Source organism: Oncorhynchus masou, chromosome 11, assembly GCF_036934945.1.
Source record: "Oncorhynchus masou masou isolate Uvic2021 chromosome 11, UVic_Omas_1.1, whole genome shotgun sequence".
Taxonomy (NCBI): Eukaryota; Metazoa; Chordata; class Actinopteri; order Salmoniformes; family Salmonidae; genus Oncorhynchus; species Oncorhynchus masou.
Genome location: NC_088222.1, coordinates 42,567,809 through 42,589,192, shown reverse-complemented (window position 1 = coordinate 42,589,192; position 21,384 = coordinate 42,567,809). Strand labels below are relative to the sequence as shown.

The 21,384-nt window shown below is 41.8% G+C and overlaps 1 protein-coding gene across 1 annotated transcript in view; it reads left to right on the top strand.

Annotated features, from left to right (window-relative positions):
• LOC135548718 (rho GTPase-activating protein 32-like) overlaps positions 1 to 21,384 on the top strand; it is a 226,397-nt gene that overhangs the window by 12,638 nt on the left and 192,375 nt on the right. Inside the window, 1 exon segment of the mRNA XM_064978581.1 lies at positions 19,126 to 19,223. The gene's annotated coding sequence lies outside the window, so the exon portion shown is untranslated.

The following is a 21,384-nucleotide window of genomic DNA, read 5'->3' as shown; positions in this document are numbered from 1 at the left end:
GAAACACATGGAAAACCTCCAAAAATGAAGGTTAGGCTATTTTCTGGCAGTCAATTTGTGCCAGATGTTAAGACGACAAACCCTTATTAATGGCCTGTTTGCGAGATTGACTTGTCATTTCAATAGGCTCGGGCTGTCCCCGACATAAAAAAAGAACCCTATGTTTGAATTAAATCAACTATATGTAGGCTACTGAGCTTGTCAGATGTTTAAGCGCTGCGATTAAAAATGAAGATGCACAAATTACTAAAGAGGGAGCTAGAGATCAATATTGCCTAACTGGAAGAAAAACCTGTTGTCCCTTTTCATGCTGAGTGGTTATTGAAAGGGAGAGAGCCGTGAATAGTCTATGTTGAGGAGCTATTGTCATTCTCAATGGATGTAAAAACCGACTTTGTTTACTTGCTGTTTGAGGAAGAAAAAAATATACTTTGAGAAGCTCTGCAGTGATGGTGAGTGAAGACTATGAGAAATAGTATCAGATCTCCAAATTGGCACATTTATAAGCCTACGTTTGTGCAGGCCAGGTAGTCTAGGCCTAGTTCTATGCGTAATCAAGTGTGTGTCTTTACACAAGATTGACAGGAGTGATGGAAACAAAAGACAATGGAACTTGTAAATGGAATCAAAACTCAAAGCTAAGCCCAAACATTTTATATCCATGCTTATCTGCCAGGTGCGCATGTAAAAGTAGTCCCTCCAGATATCTTGGCTCAATTCTTTTTAGTTCCACCTGTGTTTTTGGGTCATCTGCCCTCTTGAGGCCTGGAGTTCTTTAAAGGAAGAGCTGCCATTGTGCTCAGGTTTTGAGTGTTCTATTTTCTGACGCAACACCTCCCACTTGACCTCCTGGTTCTTGAACAGGTCACACGAACCTCGGTGTTGGGTCAGAGTTTTGCCTCCAGCTTCCTGAAACGCCTTTCTGACAAGAATGGCGTCCTTTTGTTTGGCAGGTGTGACGAGGCCTATTGGGTCATACAGGCTAGCTACCTGGCTCAGCAGTTCTCTTCTCGTCAGTGGGTTTGGAGTTTTCCCTCTCACCTCTTCATCATGGAGATTTTGGCCGACTCATTTTCTTTTTCCCCTTTTGAGAAATTGATTGAAGTCATGAGGTACAGTTTATTCTCCTCAACAAGGTATCCAACTCCAAGGGCTCCTTCCCTCATTTGGTTTGGGAGAATGAGTGCTGTGCTTGACTGCGCTCCTTGTTCTCCTGGTACGATCTCCTGCCTCCCACTTTGATCTGACCGGACCCAGGGCTTGAGGAAGAAGCAGCCTGCCTGCCTTCAGGATCTCTTCAACGCTTCTGGTGTTCTGGTCCAGTTTTTCCAAGTCATTATGGGAAGTCAGGATGTCATCGACATAGGTATCCTCTTCAAGGATCCTACGTTCCTCCTCCAGGTGAGCAAACATGAGCAGTTTGGCTGTCTCTCTCATAGCCAATTGCGTAATGCACCCTGCTGGTCGATCGCCAATGTTGACTCTGGTGATCGCATACTCTTCAATCTCTTCCTCCTCAGTGTCTCTCCAGAGAAATCTGTGGAGGTCCATCTCCAGGTCTTCCAACCACACAGAATTGTACATTTTCTTAATGTCGCCAAGGGCAGCATGGACGCCTCTCCTGAACCTGAGTAGTACTGCTCGGATGGGATTGAGGACATCAGGCCCTTTCAGCAGAAGGTCATTCATGCTGACCCCTCTAAACTTCTGGCTGCTGTTCCATACCAGTCGCACACGTGTTGTGAGAGAGTGCGGGTTTGGCGCCACCAAGTGGCTGACATACCATACTGGCCCCTTCCAGCTGGCAATGAGCTCTTTGAGTTTCTTCGCTGTTCTTCTCTCCACCATTTCATGGACTTGAGCTGTGTATGCTATTCTCCACTCTGGCTCTTTTTTGAGTTGCTTTTCTGTTCGCAAGAAGGTGGCTTCCACCCCACTCCTGTTGTCAGGAAGGGAACTTGGATCTTGAATCTAGGGGTATTTTTTGTGCCAGTGGGGTTCATCACTGTGAGCATCTGCTTTGATGTAGGTGAGGCCTTTCCTTATGATCTCCAGCTCTCTTTCCTCACTCAGTCATTTCCTTGCTTCCTGGTTGACAGTTGATGCACCGGCATCCTCCACACTTTGGGTCGCAAGCTGCTCCAATGCTGTCCCATTTCCACCAATCCAAGATCTCTCTGCGAGCAACTGTGCCTTTGGTTTCAGCTGTTAACAGCTTAGCTATCTCTTGATACTTGACAGCGGTTGCTCTCATGGATCGAGCAAAGTGTGTTTCAGACCTGTGTGCGGCTATATCCACTTCTTCAAACAGATCTGGATGTGCTCCACCAACAGTCTTTCCTAGCGGGCCTTACCACAAGACAAGGTCTCCAATCACCTTCACTCTTTGCGCCGCAAGTCTTCCTTCATTGTGGCTTATCAGTAGCTCAATACTCTCCGGTCTACTCAGATCTCCTAGATTGACTTCTGGGAAGAACTTCTTGAGTTGCTCAGCTTTGACTCTGTGAATGTTGGCAATTTCATTCAAACCATAGCAGATAAGCTCATGAGCTCTTTCCGTGCCTATGGGCGTTTTGACCCTCATTCTGAAGAGATATCTTCTGGTTCTAACCTTCATGGCCATTCCTCCGACTCCATGAACGACTAAAGTGATGTTTTCACTTCGAAGATTTAATCTTCTGGCAGCTCTGTGATTGATGTAGTTTGTGTCCGATGCCAAGTCGATCAGGGTTCCATTTTTTTGTCCTGCATTGGCAGTTACCTTGAGCAGCATTAGAATAACTGACAATTCTTCTACTGCACTTGACTCAGTCACTCCCAGCTGATTCTTTTCGACAGTTTGTTTTCGCAGTTATGTTAGTGAAAGCTTTCTTGAATTTCTCTGCCATCTCTGGGGAGAGCTTAGATCCAAATTCCTCCTGCTCCTCTGTAAGCGTATACCTTCTCACATTGGATTGTCTTCTGTCTGAGTCACTCCTCTTGAAATCTTCCTTCCTTCAGAAGAAAGAAATTATGGTCTTTCACAGTCTCTTTTCCTGCCCAGGTAAGTGTCTTTGCATTCATCTTCTCCATGACAGACCAAGCACCTCTTGCAGGCCCCCAGTTTTTCTACAGCATCCAACTTTTCCACAGGCTTCAGTTCTTTGAAATGCTTGCAAAAGAAGATCTTTTCTCTATGCTTTTCATCTCCACAGACAACTCAGCCGCCTTTCCTTGTGGAACATGTGGATGCATATTTTCTTTCCACACAAGCATATTTCTTTTCTGGCTTTTCACTCACTCCCATCTGCTCTAATTTTTCAAGAATTTCCTCCTGTGTTTTCAGGAATTTAAGAAGGTCTCCAAGTGATTGTCCGGCGTGACATTATTTCTCGGGTTAACCATGAAGACAAGCCAATCTCGCTTGATGTTGTCAGGTAACTTGCTTTCTATGGATTTGATCACTAGAGGGTTGTTGATGGCTCCTGTGCCTCCAAGCTCTGTGAGATCATCCAGTGCCTTCTCTATAGTTTGGATCATGTCTAACTTTCCTTGGCTGATTTGCTCTTAAAGCAGGAATTTTCTCCAGATCCTCAATTATCTCCAAGGCAATTGTAGACACAAGTGTAAGGGGATAAAGAATATGTACATAAAGATATATGAATGAGTGATGGTACAGAGCGGCATAGGCAAGATGCAGTAGATGGTATTGAGTACAGTATATACATATGAGATGAGTATGTAAACAAAGTGGCATAGTTAGTGGCTAGTGATACATGTATTACATAAAGATGCAGTAGATGATAGAGGACAGTATATACGTATACATATGAGATTAATAATGTAGGGTATGTAAATGTTATATTAGGTAGCATTGTTTAAAGTGGCTTGTGATATATTTTACATCATTTCCCATCAATTCCCATTATTAAAGTGGCTGGAGTTGAGTCAGTGTGTTGGCAGCAGCCACTCAATGCTAGTGGTGGCTGTTTAAGTCTGATGGCCTTGAGATAGAAGCTGTTTTTCAGTCTCTCGGTCCCAGCTTTGATGCACCTGTACTGACCTCGCCTTCTGGATGATAGCGGGGTGAACAGGCAGTGGCTCGGGTGGTTGTTGTCCTGGAGGGCAGGTAGTTTGCCCCCGGTGATGCGTTGTGCAGACCTCACTACCCTCTGGAGTGCCTTACGGTTGTGGGCGGAGCAGTTGCCGTAGCAGGCGGATACAACCCGCCAGGCTGCTCTCGATTGTGCATCTGTAGAAGCTTGTGAGTGCTTTTGGTGACAAGCCAAATTTCTTCAGCCTCCTGAGGTTGAAGAGGCGCTGCTGCGCCTTCTTCACGATGCTGTCTGTGTGGGTGGACCAATTCAGTTTGTCTGTGATGTGTACGCCGAGGAACTTAAAACTTACTACCCTCTTCACTACTGTTCCTTCGATGTGGATAGGGGGGTGTTTCCTCTGCTGTTTCCTGAAGTCCACAATCATTTCCTTAGTTTTGTTGACGTTGAGTGTGTTTTTTTTCCTGACACCACACTCCGAGGGCCCTCACCTCCTCCATGTAGGCCGTCTCGTTGTTGGTAATCAAGCCTTCCACTGTTGTGTCGTCCGCAAACTTGATGATTGTTTCCATACCTGTTCTCAAGCACCCTGAACATGTCCTCAGCAGTATTGTAAGTAGACAAACGGAGGTCTCTGCACATTCTCTCCTACACTGTGAAGGAGTTGGATCTTTACTTCAACTGAGCCTGTTGGTTCCCCCTGCTTCTGTAGACTCTCCCAGTCTCCTCCATCAATAGAAATTCCTTTTATACCCACTGAACCTGGGTAAACAGGTTGGTTTTATTCTCAGTGTCGGCTGTGGAGCTGGCACGGGCATCTGCGGCACTCTCCCTCTGTCTTTATCCTCTTCTGCAATTCTTTGCGTTGTGAGAAATCCTGCCCTCCTTGCTTCAAGGTTGTTTCTGAATGCTTTCAGATCCTTTACTCTGGCTTCCAGCTGTTCTTTTTCTGCTACTGGAATCCACTCACACTCTGCTAGGCTTGTGATTGCATCTTGGACTTGTGCCTTCGCACCATCCCAACCGTAGCTCGAAGCCATCTCTATTTACATCAATAACAGGTATTTGAACAACTCCATCACAGGCGGTCTCAGCTTCTTTGATTGCAGACTTCACCTCGTCCTCCCCGTATCTAGGCCATAGGTTGGACTGGATCATCCCCCTGACCTCATCCAATCGTACTTCGCATTCTTGGAATGTCTTCTCAAGTTCAGTCTGCTGCTGCTTGCTCAGGTCAGATTCTTCACCCTCATCGGTTTCAGCTTCAATGTCTGCCAGAAGTCCAGCCCTGTATTCATCATTTGTCTCACTGACCTTCCTTGCCTCCGACGTGAGCTTCTTGAACTCCTCTTGCAGTTTGCTCTTAGTCATGTGTTTTGCACCTCTGCTAAGGAAGTTTGCTTGCTTGGTAAAAGCACTCTTAGCCAAAGTTCGTTCTTGTTTCAGCTCCTTCACTGTTTTTCCAAGAGTTTCCTCTGCCATTTTGAGATGTAAGCCAATCCTCCACTCTGCGACGACAGCTTTCCTGACTTCAGGCCGTTAATCCTTTTGTCTTCACTGCCACGCTGGTTGTCAAGTTGTCTAGGTGTTATAATTATTTCAGCTCTGCCAAAACTTGAAAACGGCTTGCTCAACACGTGAAGGATGCAAAGGGACAACTCAATTCCTTTTTAGTGTTTTATTATGGTTTTGATGCCATTTGTTGAATACGTTGAAACAGTTGATTTTGTTGAATAGAGTAATTGAATGACAGAGGAATAGGGAATAGGAATAGGTTGATAACCTAAAACAGAGAATAAACATGCATTATTTTCCACAAACAATGCATGACACGGCAACAAAGCATGGCTTTGAATAAAGTAAATGTTTAAACGATTTAATCTAGCACTTAAAGCAATTACTTCTGCAGTCAGAAAATATCCACAAAAGTCACCACTCCTACCAGAGTTAAACATGTAAATTGTGCTAAGCACTGGATGCAACATAATAAACAATTTAAACATTACATACCAGTTACGTCTTTAGGGTTGAACAATGAGCTGTTTGTATGTTCAGGCCCCAAGCAAAGCTAAGCCCAAACATTTTATACCCATGCTTATCTGCCAGGTGCGCATGTAAAAGTACCAGTCGCACAGGTGTTTTCCATCGATGAAACAACATTCTAAAGACGGTTGACATCTAGTGGAAGCCTTAGGAAGTGCAAAAGGACCCATATCCCTCTGTGTATTCGATAGAGGCTGAGTTCAAAAACTACAAACCTAAGATTTCTCACTTCCTGTTTGGATATTTTCTCAGCTTTTTGCCTGCCATATGAGTTATGTTATACTCACAGACATCATTCAAACAGTTTTAGAAACGTCAGTGTGTTTTCAATCCAATACTACTAATAATATGCATATATTAGCATCTGTGACTGAGTAGGAGGGAGTTTACTCTGGGCATGCTTTTCATCCAAAAGTCAAAATGCTGCTTCTTATCCCAAAGAAGTTAACGACTGTAGTGGCTTCCTTTCCTCTTTGCCATAGCTCAACTTCAGCCGTTTTCCATATTTCCACCTCCTTCAGGAAATGTTCATAAGTGCTCATTCTTGTTTGATAATAGTTAATGCTCTCATTTTCCTGTTCCTCCTCTGTGACCAGCTCTAGCACAGATTGATGAGCATTCTTAAAGTCATTGATAACAGCATCAAATGCTTCAAGACCCTCATTCAGTTTCAATGTTTCCTCCATCAATAAGAATGATTTTTAATTCATTCATTTTGTGTGTACACACTCCAAGTTTGCCACTCCGGGCTGCATAGTGAATTTAAATGCTCCTCTGCCCTCTCCAGTGGGGTCTTATTTGGGATTTCATCCTCCATCATTCACTTTTAGTTCACTCAATTTACATTGACACAGTTGTTGGTTTGATTGTTAAACGTAATGCCCCTTCAGACCTCCTTTAATGCTTTAAAACACAGTCATCCATTTCAGCATATTGACCCATTTTGAATTGACATGTGCAAGTTTGGCATTTTAGATGTTTTAAACATTTCATCCCATAAGTTTTGTCCCCTTTAATGAAGTTTAAACACGCAGTGTCTTTCGATAATTTAGTTGCATTGCATTTTCACGTTAGGCCAAATTTCAAAATTGTTTTCACAGCGCTGTGTTTTGAATTCCATTACCAAGTTTATCAAACATTCCAATTATAAGCATATTTGCGCTTCCATAATATGCATGATCAATTGATCGCATTGAACAGGTCATCTCATTCATTCGCAGTGGTTACTCACAGCTGGCGAATTCTAGGAGTTCAAGTCCTTCCAAGTGAGCTGTCCTTATGGTCCGAATGCAATGACAAATAGAACAATATCCAGCGGGTGTCCAAACCGGAGATTTCCTTCCGATAGTAATCCTGCAGAGTTTTTTTTGACTTGATTGTAGTGGCTTCCTTTCCTCTTCCATAGCCACTGCCCAAGCCTGAAGCGGGATTCCAAACGGCCAAAACATTCAATGACATCCAGGGATATGGTGCAACAAAACGGTTTATTATTCTTATATCTAACAAAAAAAATGAGTCTCCAATCAACCTAAATCATAGATTACTTGACATGGAAAATACATAATATGACCTGTTTGTATGTCTATGTTCAAAACTCTATACAGCTCCTGCGTCTAGCAAGGACTCCTCCCCCTGAAGGCCCAACTTCCTGCCTTTAGGAATATAATATATTTACACAAATTTACATGGAGCTCTATGCTCTGTATTTTATACATATGTCCAAATCGGCACCAACAACGACCGTTCCACATGTGCATGTTTTAAACCCTTTAACGCCGTTTGGTGTTTCAGTGCCTTGTGGCGTCTGATCTGTGAAGTTATTTGGATTTTTACGAGTGAGTTGAAAGAGGGGGCGTTTCTTTTTTTTTGCTGCGTTATATTTTAAGAGAAATGCCACGAAGGCCACGGTGCAATTTAGAAGTTGCCCAAAAACCTGCGACCAATACATTTTCATCCGCAACATTGTTTTCGAAGCAGCCAAATTTGCAGGGAAACCCCTGACTCTAGGGTTCATGTAGGCCCCAGGAGGGATGATGTTGGGCATAGCCGCCGAGACACAAGGAGCCCCTTGGTCGTCTGGACAGCAGAGGCTTTATCGACTGATTGTTGAGTCAGCCTGTCGCATTGCAGCCTGGACTTCAGAGACTGGGCAGAGAAAGAGAGTAAGGAGTCTTATGGGAAGGAGAGTAAAAGATCGAGAGAACAATAAGGCAATATATCTGCTCCCCAACAACAGGAGCTCACCTCAGCCAAATCACTCGAGGGACTTTACATCGGCTTTGTGTTTCAGTGCCTTGTGGTGTCAGCAATTAGGCTTGCTTTTGTCTTGTGTCGTAATGACCGATGTGCTCGGCTTATGGAAACGTTTCGGCAAGAGCAGCATTCTCAACACACCCTACAGGGCACTTTTTCAAAGACTACGTCAGCGCTTCACTCAGAATAGTGGGACACAAGGACGCTGATTCATTAACTGATGTGCTTTGAAGGCAGACTTCTGTTCTGGTAGTGCTCTCTGTCCAAAGGTTTTCTATTTGATATGTTTTCCTGGCCTTGAAAAGGGATGCTATTAGCTAACGAAGTGCAACCACCCTACCTTATTTAAACATATCCCTTGGCTTTTTATTGGTCTGCTTTTTGCAAGCTGACACTAGAGTACATTTCTGTAAATAAAGAGCTACTATTGGGATAATAGGCCAACTTCGCAATTATAAAAATGTAAATGTTGCCATAGCATGTGTTAACCTGACTCGGTAGCTTGGCAACCACCAAGGCAAATAAACAAATTAATGTGTTAATGAGCAAAACAAGCATAAATCTAGATATTCAAAATGAAATGTCTCAACAGCCCTGCCGTCATATATTATGCAACTGACCCACCCTCCTTCGTACACTTGTTATGTACGTGAGTGCTCATAAACTCTCAAAGGGCTCCTTGTTTGTCTTCATCCTCTGCTGCTGCACACAAAGGCAGGCGTGACCCCTGACCTTGGCCCTGGATGCTGAAGGAACATTGTGTGTTCATTATTTACACAACTGGTATAGCCCAGTGTCCCGGGCCTTGACCCCACACATTAAGAGCTGCTAACTCGCTCTCGCCCCACAGCTTGAAAAGCATCTCCCCTCAGCCTCCCCCCAGGCCGCACATACACCGGCTTCTGAGGATGCCATGGAATTCCCTATCAGGATTCCATTCCCCCATAAACAATTCCTGCATTGATAGGGGAGGTTGGAAAGCTGCCAGGGTATTCCTACAATGGAGAGGGGGGATAATGAGACTGCAGCATTGACAAAGGGAATTCTCATTCAGGGCCTGGATTGGCAACATGGTGTGTGTGAAATTGTGTGGCAGCGCTTAGGGAGCCACAGAACAGATACCTGAGCAGGATCACCCACCAACACACTCACAATCCCAGCCATTGTGCTCCCAGTGCATGGGAGGCATCCGGTCAGGGTGTAGGCTCTCAAAGCCACTCGTACCAGAAAGAAGAATTTCAGCTTGCTTTTTAGTAGAGCTTGAGAAACATTCACACTCCCCTCATAGTTTTGCTATTTGTTATATTGAGTGTAAAAATATAGATGCTAGAATAACTTGAATTTGTAGCCTATTGTTCATTGTCTTCTATATCATTAGTGATGGGCGAACATGGGCAGTTGCATCAGTATTTTTGGAATATGTTGATATTTGGCTCCAACTATCTATTTGTGTTCCATCTTTTTAAGTAGTGAACCAAAATGTTCAGCACTTTTAGTTCCATGGATGATTTTCTCATGCTCTCGTCTCTCTGCAGCAGACATATTGTGAGCTATATGTTTGGAACATCAAATCGCAATAAAATTACAATGCATAAAGTATTGTGAGAATTGCAATACTATCGTATTGTCACCCAAGTAAGTATTGTGGTGATATTGTATTGTGAAGTCCCTGGTAAAAAAATCCAATCAGCATGCTCTTGTCTCCCTAGTTCTGTTTAGCCTTGTATAGGAAGCCATATACGGTTGTGTGTTTTACCCAGTCACAGAATGAATACACTGGAGTCTAAAAATGTAGAGGGCACAAGTGAAACTGTCAAGTGCACCGGATCTTTACATTTGGAAGAGTTGTTGAGTGGCTTAGTGAGTATTTAAGTTGGGTGAGATAAATAGGTGCTCTGAGTGAAACTGAAGTGTGTGTGTGTGTGAGAGTGGTGCACGAGTCAGCTGTTTGTTCACCCGCACCCACCCTCAATTGCAAATAACCCACCAGCAACCGCCCAACCTATACAGTGGTTCCTACTTTAAAAGTTGTGAGCTTACGCCGCGGTACTTAAGAGGTAGTTTGTGGTTTAGTACGTTACCCTGCGTCACCACTTCATTACTCCAGACCAGCGCAAGGGGGGAGTTGGAGCACTGATTATGCTTTTGGGTCCTACTGTGTCTCTAACTGACAATGAATGGGCAACATAAACCTAAATAGAAACTGATAATTGTACACGACTTCAGTATTACTTACTAAAACTGTTACTCTAAGGTTATTTTATTTTGGTAGGACTATTTTGCTCTAAATGTGGTAGTGTAGCCACTCCCGACCGGTCACGTTGTACAACACCTGAGTGGCACAATGGCCTAAGACACTGCATAGCAGTGCAAGCTGTGTTGCTACAGATGCTGGTTAAATACCTGTGCTGGCACGAGATCACTGTAGGTTTTTGATTTTTCTCCCTCTAAAAACAGAAATAAATTATTCTAAATAACAAACTGGCTTTGATAACAAATTAGTAACAATGTCTCACCCTATGTTCAATAATGGCCTCTTATTAGTGCCAGTTTGCACATTCAAACTAAAACAATTAAACTAATAATGTTATCTTCATGCTTTCACTTATGATAAAAAATACTCTTTCAAAATGCACATGTTTATTTAGTTTTGGATCCATAACGAATTACTGTGGGAAGAAAATACCACTGAATTACAGAAATACCATCTACAGTGGGGAGAACAAGTACTTGATACACAGCAGATTTTGCAGGTTTTCCTACTTACAAAGCATGTAGAGGTACAATTTTTTTCATAGGTACACTTAAACTGTGAGAGATGGAATCTAAAACAAAAATCCAGAGAATCACATTGTATGATTTTTAAGTAATTAATTACCATTATATTGCATGACATAAGTATTGGATACATCAGAAAAGCTGAACTTAATATTTGGTACAGAAACCTTTGTTTGCAATTAGAGGTCATATGTTTCCTGTAGTTCTTGACCAGGTTTGCACACACTGCAGCAGGGATTCTGGCCCACTCCTCCATACAGACCTTCTCCAGATCCTTCCAGTTTCAGGTCGCTGGGCAATATGGACTTTCAGCTCCCTCCAAAGATGTTCTATTTGGTTCAGGTCTGGAGACTGGCTAGGCCACTCCAAGACCTTGAGATGCTTCTTACGGAGCCACTCCTTAGTTGCCCTGGCTGTGTGTTTCGGGTCGTTGTCATGCTGGAAGATCCAGCCACGACCCATCATCAATGCTCTTACTGAGGGGAGGAGGTTGTTGGCCAAGATCTCGCGATACATGGCCCCATCCATCCTCCCCTCAATACAGTGCAGTCGGCCTGTCCCCTTTGCAGAAAAGCATCCCCAAAGGATGATGTTTCCACCTCCGTGCTTCACATTTGGGATGGTGTTCTTGGGGTTGTACTCATCCTTCTTCTTTCTCCAAACACAGCGAGTGGAGTTTAGACCAAAAAGCTCTATTTTTGTCTCATCAGACCACATGATCTTCTCCCATTCCTCCTCTGGATCATCCAGATGGTCATTGGCAAACTTCAGGCGGGCCTGGACATGCGCTGGCTTGAGCAGGGGGACCTTGGGTGCGCAGCAGGATTTTAATCCATGACGGCGTAGTATGTTACTAATGGTTTTCTTTGAGACTGTGGTCCCAGCTCGCTTCAGGTCATTGACCAGGTCCTGCTGTGTAGTTCTGGGCTGACCCCTCACCTTCCTCATGATCATTGATGCCCCACGAGGTGAGATCATGCATGGAGCCCAAGACCGAGGGTGACTGACCCCCAGACCGAGGGTGATTGACCATCTTGAACTTCTTCCATTTTCTAATAATTGCGCCAACAGTCGTTGCCTTCTCACCAAGCTGCTTGCCTATTGTCCTGTAGCCCATCCCAGCCTTGTGCAGGTCTACAATTTTGTCCCTGATGTCCTTACATAGCTCTCTGGGCTTGGCCATTGTGGAGAGGTTGGAGTCTGTTTGAGTGTGTGGACAGGTGTCCTTTATACAGGTAACGAGTTCAAACAGATTCAGTTAATACAGGTAATGAGTGGAGAACAGGAGGGATTCTTAAAGAAAAACAAACAGGTCTGTGAGAGCTGGAATTCTTACTGGTTGGTAGGTGATCAAATACTTAGTGGGGCAAAAGGTATTTAGTCAGCACCCAATTGTGCAAGTTTTCCCACTTAAAAAGATGAGGCCTGTAATTTTCATAATCGGTACACTTCAACTATGACAGACAAAATTAGATTTTTTTTTTCTCCAGAAAATCCCATTGTAGGATTTGTAATGAATTTATTTGCAAATTATGGTGGAAAATAAGTATTTGGTCAATAACAAATGTTTATCTCAATACTTTGTTATTATACCCTTTGTTGGCAATGACAGAGGTCAAATGTTTTCTGTAAGTCTTCACAAGGTTTTCACACACTGTTGCTGGTATTTTGGCCCATTCCTCCATGCAGATCTCCTCTTGAGCAGTAATGTTTTGGGGCTGTTGCTGGGCAACACGGACTTTCAACTCCCTCCAAAGAGTTTCTATGGGGTTGAGATCTGGAGACTGGCTAGGCCACTCCAGGACCTTGAAATGCTTCTTACGAAGCCACTCCTTCGTTGCCGGGGCGGGGTGTTTGGGATCCTTGTCATGCTGAAAGACCCAGCCACGTTTCATCTTCAATGCCCTTGCTGATGGAAGGAGGATTTCACTCAAAATCTCGCGATACATGGCCCCATTCATTCTTTCCTTTACACGGATCAGTCGTCCTGGTCCCTTTGCAGAAAAACAGTCCCAAAGCATGATGTTTCCACCCCCATGCTTAACAGTAGGTATGGTGTTCTTTGGATGCAACTCAGCATTCTTTGTCCTCCAAACACGAGTTGAGTTTTTACCAAAAAGTTATATTTTGGTTTCATCTGACCATATGACATTCTCCCTATCTTCTTCTGGATCATCCAAATGCTCTCTAGCAAACTTCAGACGGGCCTGGACATGTACTGGCTTAAGCAGGGGGACACGTCTGGCACTGCAGGATTTGAGTCCCTGGCGGCGTAGTGTGTTACTGATGGTAGGCTTTGTTTCTTTGATCCCAGCTCTCTGCAGGTCATTCACTAGGTCCCCCCATGTGGTTCTGGGATTTTTGCTCACTGTTCTTGTGATCATTTTGACCCCACGGGGTGAGATCTTTCGTGGAGCCCCAGATCGAGGGAGATTATCAGTGGTCTTGTATGTCTTCCATTTCCTAATAATTGCTCCCACAGTTGATTTCTTCAAACCAAGCTGCTTACCTATTGCAGATGCATTCTTCCCAGGCTGGTGCAGGTCTACAATTTTGTTACTGGTGTCCTTTGACAGCTCTTTGGTCTTGGCCATAGTGGAGTTTGGAGTGTGACTGTTTGAGGTTGTGGACAGGTGTCTTTTATACTGATAACAAGTTCAAACAGGTGACATTAATACAGGTAACGAGTGGAGGACAGAGGAGTCTCTTAAGAAGTTACAGGTCTGTGAGAGCCAGAAATCTTGCTTGTTTGTAGGTGACCAAATACTTATTTTCCACCATCATTTGCAAATAAATTAATTAAAAATCATACAATGTGATTTTCTGGATTTTTTTTTCTCATTTTGTCTGTCATAGTTGAAGTGTACCTATGATGAAAATTACAGGCCTCATCTTTTTAAGTGGGAGAACTTGCACAATTGGTGGCTGACCAAATACTTTTTTGCCCCACTATGTCATTCAATAAAATGCAAATTAATGACTTAAATCATACAAAGTGATTTTCTGGATTTTTGTTTTAGATTCCGTCTCTCACAGTTGAATTTTACCTATGATAAAAATTACATACCTCTGCATGCTTTGTAAGTAGGAAACACTGCAGATTTTGCATGTTATCAAATACTTGTTCTCCCCACTGTATATGTAATTGGCGGACAGTCACGTCATATTTTTCGATATACTGTAGGCCTACCGTAGGTGACATGAGTAATGTGCTGTTTAAAGTAGTGTATTTATTTAAAGCGCGTATTGAAGTTCGACCCAAAAGGATTTGAAGCAAAAGCCTACAACTATTTTAGCACCGTTTCGCGCGGCTCTGAGACAAGCATGTGGACTGGTCTTGATAAATCAATGATGTTTTTATTTTCACTTAATCTCCGTTTGACGATTGGTTAGACTACAATAAAAAATTAGGGTACAGACATGTTATGCTCTTAAACGGAACCCAAACCGGCTGTGCGCCATCATGTGCTATCGTGCATACATTTATTTTGTCCCCCTACACCAAATGCGATCACGACATGCAGGTTAAAATATCAAAACAAACTCTGAACCAATGTCATTAATTTGGGGACAGGTCGAAAAGCATTAAACATGTATGGCAATTTAGCTAGTTAGCTTGCACTTACTAGCTAATTTGTCCTATTAAGCTAGCTTGCTTTTGCTAGCTAATTTGTCCTGAGATTTAAACATTGTTATTTCACCTGATATGCACATTGTCCTCTACTCCAACAATTAATCCACACACAAAATGGCCAACCGAATTGTTTCTAGTCATCTCTCCTCCTTCCAGCCCTTTTCATCTTTGAATTTATATGGTGTTCGGCATCTACACTTTCATAGTATTACCACGACCACCGGCAAAACAGTTTCTTTCAATCACCCACGTGGGTATAACAATGAGATGTGGTTACCTGCTTCTATAAACCAACGACGAGATGGGAATGGCAGGACTTTCAGCGCGATCTGCGTCAGAAATAGAAAGGAGTTCTATTTTAGCCCTTGGCATCGCAGACGCTCGTTGATGCGCACAAGCAGTGTGGGTGCAATAATTGTATAACATTGATTTCTACATTTATTTTGCAATGCACGCAATGTGTCCGGCCTGGTCAGCATGTTAGTATAACCTGTATATAACTAGGCAAGTCGGTTCATAACGAATTCTTATTTACAGGGACAGCCTATTCCTTACTCCCCGTCGGGGAATTGAACCCCAGTCTCCTGCAGCACACTTAATTCTTTAGCTAAATAGCCCAGCGCTGTACTCCTGACCGTCACGTTGTACAGCGCCATATTTTCTGTTCCATCCTAACAGAAACAGTTTTTTTTTTTGGAATAGAAACACAGGAATATTAATTAAGCAAGTACTAGTCACAAGTTTGGACACACCTACTCATTCCAGCATTTTTCTTTTTACTATTTTCTACATTCTAGAATAATAGTGAACACATCACAAGTGTGAAATAACACACATGAAATCAGTAAAGAACAGATTTTTACATGGACAGCCTAGTCGGGGAGTTGAACCCCGGTCTCCCGCATTTCACATTTTCTTGTATAGCCGTTATGGAAGGCTATCCAATGCTTCTCTGATGCCCTCTGGTGTTAAAACTAGCATTAATGGTACCTGTGGTTAACACTTAAATAACGTGCCATAGAATTCTGTGGCACCTTGCAAGCTGCGACGCAGTACTCTGCAACTTTTAAAGGAGGAACCACTGTGATAAAGGTAATAGGCCAGCACTTGATCCTAACCCGCTAATATAGAAAATGCGCTGTAGGCTACAGTCAGAAGGCTTAACAATTTTTTTGACTGAAGGTGCAGGATTTATTTTGCAAGATTTCTAGATATGCTTCTGCTTATTTCTGCCATTTTCGGAGGTATTTTGTCTACTTGTCTGTAGTTATACTAAAGGAAAATATAAACACGACATGCAACAATTTCAAAGATTTTACTGAGTTACAATTCACATAAAGATATCAGTCAATTGAAATAAATCAATTAGGCCCTAATCTATGGTTTTCACGACTGGGCAAGGGAGCTAGGTCCAGCCAATCAGAATGTTTTCTCCCCAAAAATGTGCTTTATTACAGCCAGCATTCCGGATCACCTCTTTACTGTTGATGTTGACTGTTTTGCGGGTACTATTTAATGAAGCAGCCAATTGAGGACTTGTGAGTAGGCGTCTGTTTCTCAAATGAGACTAGAGGTCGACCGATTATGATTTTTCAGTGCCGATACTGATTATTGTAGGACCAAAAAAAGCTGATACCGATTACTCAGCTGATTTTTATAAATAATAATACAAAAAAATGAATTTATTTATCAAATGTATTTGTCACATACACATGGTTAGCAGTTGTTAATGTGAGTGTTGCGAAATGCTTGTGCTTCTAGTTCTGACAATGCAGTAGTAACCAACAAGTTATCTAACCTAACAATTCCACAACTACTACCTTATACAGACAAGTGTAAAGGGATAAAGAATATGTACATGAAGATATATGAATGAATGATGGTACAGAACGGCATAGGCAAGATGCAGTAGCTGGTATAGAGTACAGTATATACATATGAGATGAGTAATGTAGGGTATGTGAACATTTCTATTGAGTGGCATTGTTTAAAGTGGCTAGTGATACATTTTACATCAATTTCCATTATTAAAGTGTCTGGAGTTGAGTCAGTATGTTGGCAGCAGCCACTCAATGTTAGTGGTGGCTGTTTAACAGTCTGATGGCCTTGAGATATGCTTCTGCGGCAGGGTGGCCTAGTGGTTAGAGCGTTGGACTAGTAACCGGAAGGTTGCAAGTTCAAACCCCCGAGCTGGCAAGGTACAAATCTGTTGTTCTGCCCCTGAACAGGCAGTTAACCCACTGTTCCTAGGCCGCCATTGAAAATAAGAATTTGTTCTTAACTGACTTGCCTAGTTAAATAAAGGTATAATAAATAAATTAAAAAAAGATAGAAGCTGTTTTTCAGTTTCTCGGTCCCTGCTTTGATGCACCTGTACTGACCTCGCCTTCTGGATGATCGTTCTGTCGTTCTGCCCCTGAACAGGCAGTTAACCCACTGTTCCTAGGCCGTCATTGAAAATAAGAATTTGTTCTTAACTGACTTGCCTGGTTAAATAAAGGTTTAACAAAAAAATAGCGGGTTGAACAGGCAGTGGGCTCGGGTGGTTGTTGTCCTTGATGATCTTTATGGCCTTCCTGTGACATTGGGTGTTGTCGGTGTCCTGGAGGGCATGTAATTTGCCCCCGGTGATGCGTTGTGAAGAACTCACTACCCTCTGGAGAGCTTTGTGGGCTGAGCAGTTGCCGTACCAGGCGGTGATACAGCCCGACAGGATGCTCTTGATTGTGCATCTGTAAAAGTTTGAGTGCTTTTGGTGATAAGCCAAATTTTATTTTTATATATATTTGTAATAATGACAATTACAACAATACTGAATGAGCACTTATTTTTACTTAATATGATACATGAATAAAATCAATTTGGTTTAAATAATGTGTGAACCACTGGTACCAAAAGTGTCCTGTAGCTTACGTGCTCACGTTCATCCACTCCACTCTTAATATATTTCAAGCATCCAAACTGCACAACAGCCATTCGATTTAATGGAAAGAGACTTCTGTTACAAAACAATTGACACTCGGAGATTGTCAATCCAATCATTCACTACTAAGTAGGGAGGGATGTATTTTCTAATTGTTGAGATGATCATCAAACCATGATAAGAGCTCCAAGTCAGTAATCAGTATGCAGTTATGCATTGCCTGTTGGTTGTGTGTGGTGCATATATTTTATATATATATATATATAGCATCAAAATGTTAAATCTGATTTCCCCCTAGCTTGTCATTGACTGTAGCCGGCTCTGATCGTAGTGTATTGACACAGACGGGGAGAGTGAACTTGGCTTTGGTGGTCGTCAAACCCTCAACCTTCTGGCCCGTTAGACCTGTGTGGCATTGACTGAGCCACAAAACCATGCTGAAGTGGTAAAACTGTTATCCACATTTATAAACACGGTTGCTACAGTTATTTAATGGTGGTAATAATTTCTTTTGTCCAGTATTTCAGGGGGAAGGTGTGATTTTTATTTATTATTTTTTTTATTTAAAAATGTTTTTATACAGTACAAAGGAAAGCTGGGTTTTTGTTTGGAAAATGTGGCGCCGGATAAAGTGACAGGGATGATTTTTTGTTTACCGGCCCTCTGAGAAATTTACGGGATCCATATTCATTGGGGTGCAACGGCTCGGATCGGTTGCTAATATGACTCGGATTGTGCTTTTGGACCGCCAGAAAAAGTTGATATGAAAACCAATAGAACAGGAGAGAAATGGCATGAGGAAGTCTTTCATCGGCAGCGTATGTGCCAATCGGCCGAGCTGATTATTGAGTTTTGGCTGTCGGTTAAAAGCATCAAAAATGTGTCAAGATAATGTCTTTTTTCCAGCCACGATATAACAATGCAATTGAATTACATTTAGCACTAAACAATAACTTGACAGACATTAATAAATACACACAATGACGATAGAAATGTAAACACAATATAATGTGTCTTGAGTAACAAAAAATATGTTGAGACAAGAACGGGATGGGTGTGTAGCGAATGTAACCTATTGGTGCATCTCTCCAGAATGCACTCACCCCCCCCCAAAAAAAAAAAGTCTCCTAATTAATTTACTGTTTTCATTTTCGAAGTGGAAACGTTGTTTGCAGAGTTCACAATTTGACACACTTGTGAGAAACACGTTTTTGTTTTTTTCATAACCATAATTTATGAATTTTGTAAATTGTTCATTGTCTTTTTGTTTGTAGTTGTCCATGTGAGCAATAAGCATGGTTTCTCTGTCTTGTTGAGAGAGTGCGCATGACTGAGCATGCAAAGAAGTAGCCTACATGGCCTGTCTGATTTCTGGTTGTCTTAACTCACCACACTGATGGAATAAGTCTGTCATTTATTTATGTTCCCTTTGTTTTTTTTTCTTCATTAATATCTGCCAGGATATTAGTAATCCTCTGTCTGAAGGCGGTCTGTCTCTGGTTTGGACTCCATCCCACTCCCTTCTCAAGGGTCAACTGTGGGACAGCAACACCTTCAGGTAATGACTTCATTACTCACACACTTAGAGGTGAATGGGCATAGAGGATGCTACAACACTTGTCCTAAGCTCTGGCAAGTGTTTAGAAAGTCAAGTCTCCTGCGAACATCATTTGAAAATAGTTTCTTCATCTCCAGTATTTCCCTTTCACCAGACTCACTTGCTATGTCTAGTTTTAGAACTATCATACCAGCTTAACCCAGTGTGCTCCTGTGTGATGTTAGACAAGGTCTCTAATGCTGACAGAAAAATGTATTTTCTGGGTGACCTGAACATTGGCCGGTTGTCATCTAGTTGTCCTCTCAAGAGGAAGATTCTTACATACCTAAGCCTGTTGGAGATCGGGCTACTTTTTTCAACATTCTGTTAAAAATCGTGCAACATTTCAACGTCCTGCTACTCATGCCAGGAATATAGTATATGCATATGATTAGTATGTGTGGATAGAATACACTCTGAAGTTTCTAAAACTGGTTAAATGATGTCTGTGACTATAACAGAACGTGTTTCGTGGTCAAAATCGCAAGGAAACCTGATCACAAAATCGACTAAGAAAAAATCAATCCGCCAGTCTCTGTATTGTCTATTGCAAGGTATAATAGATAGCGACCGGCTTACAGTTCCTACAGCTTCCACACGATGTCGCCAGTGTTGTGAATTCTATGCAGGTAAATCCTTGATCATATGAGTAATAGGCACATCCTCTCGTCGGGTACACAGCAGGAAGAAATGGAAGGGGGAAAGTGGACGATGATTTCCAAACTTGCTCCTATTGAATACAGATCGCTCCGTGATCAATTTGATCGTTTATTAACGTTTACTAATACCTAAAGTTGGATTACCTAAGTAGTTTGAAGTGTTTTGTCAAAGTTTATAGGCAACTTTTTTAATTTAAAAAAATAACGTTGCGTTTAGAAACTGTATACAAGGACCGATTTAATCGAAAAAAAGACCCAATTGTGATGTTGATGGGACATATAGGAGTGCCAAAAAAGAAGCTAGTCAAAGGTAATGAATGTTTTATATTTTATTTCTGTGTTTTGTGTAGCGCCGGCTACGGTAATTCTTTTGTTTACGTCCCCTTCAGGTATTTCGGGGTGTTGCATGCTATCAGATAATAGCTTCTCATGCTTTCGCCGAAAAGCATTTAAAAAATCTGACTTGTTGGCTAGATTCTCAACGAGTGTAGCTTCAATTGAGTACCCTGCATGTGCGTTTTAATGAACGTTTGAGTTTTAACGAGTGCTATTAACATTTGGCGTAGCGCATTTGCATTTATTGTTGGCAAGGTGGGACGCTAGCGAGCCGGGTTGCCCAGAGAGGTTAAGGGAACATTTTGACATTTGCCATATGGTTAGTGAGAAAGACCACATTGCAAATGTACGGCCCCTTACTAGATGTCCGAAAACGTTTGTAAAATTCGCGGACGCCGTCGGGCAGTGCGTCAGGGACGGATCTTCCAGGAAGTCATTAAACAAACTCTCTAGGACATTCGGTTTCCGTTTTATAAAATAATCAAATTTGTCATTTTTCCGCTGTCCCGGTAAATCCCACAAAAGAGCGAATGGAATCATATTGCAAATGTACAAAACATCACGAATCACGACGTGGCCTTATCTCCTAAACAGAAAATATTTCGAAGCCGAAACTTGGTGAGCATAGGTTTGGCATAATGGGCAGTTGGCCCCGAACAAGATGGCGTCTCGGCCTCAACGGTTTTTGAGTTATGGCCATTTTTCTGGGATTGGAGGTCCAAAATGAAAATAGAGCAATAATTTTTACGCTTCACGTCAAAGTAAAGGAACCTCCGGTGTCAATAAAAAAAGAACCAGCCATTTATCTATCGTCATTTAAGAGAAATCGTGCAATGTCAAATTGGTGATGTTCAAAAAAATAATAATAAAAAAATAAATTATATATATATATAATTTATTTTTTTATTATTATTATATATATATATATTAATATATATTAATATATATATTAATATATATATATTAATATATATATTAATATATATATATATTAATATAAATATATATATTAATATAAATATATATATATATTAATATATATATATATTAATATATATATATATATATATTAATATAAATATATATATTAATATAAATATATATATATATTAATATATATATACATA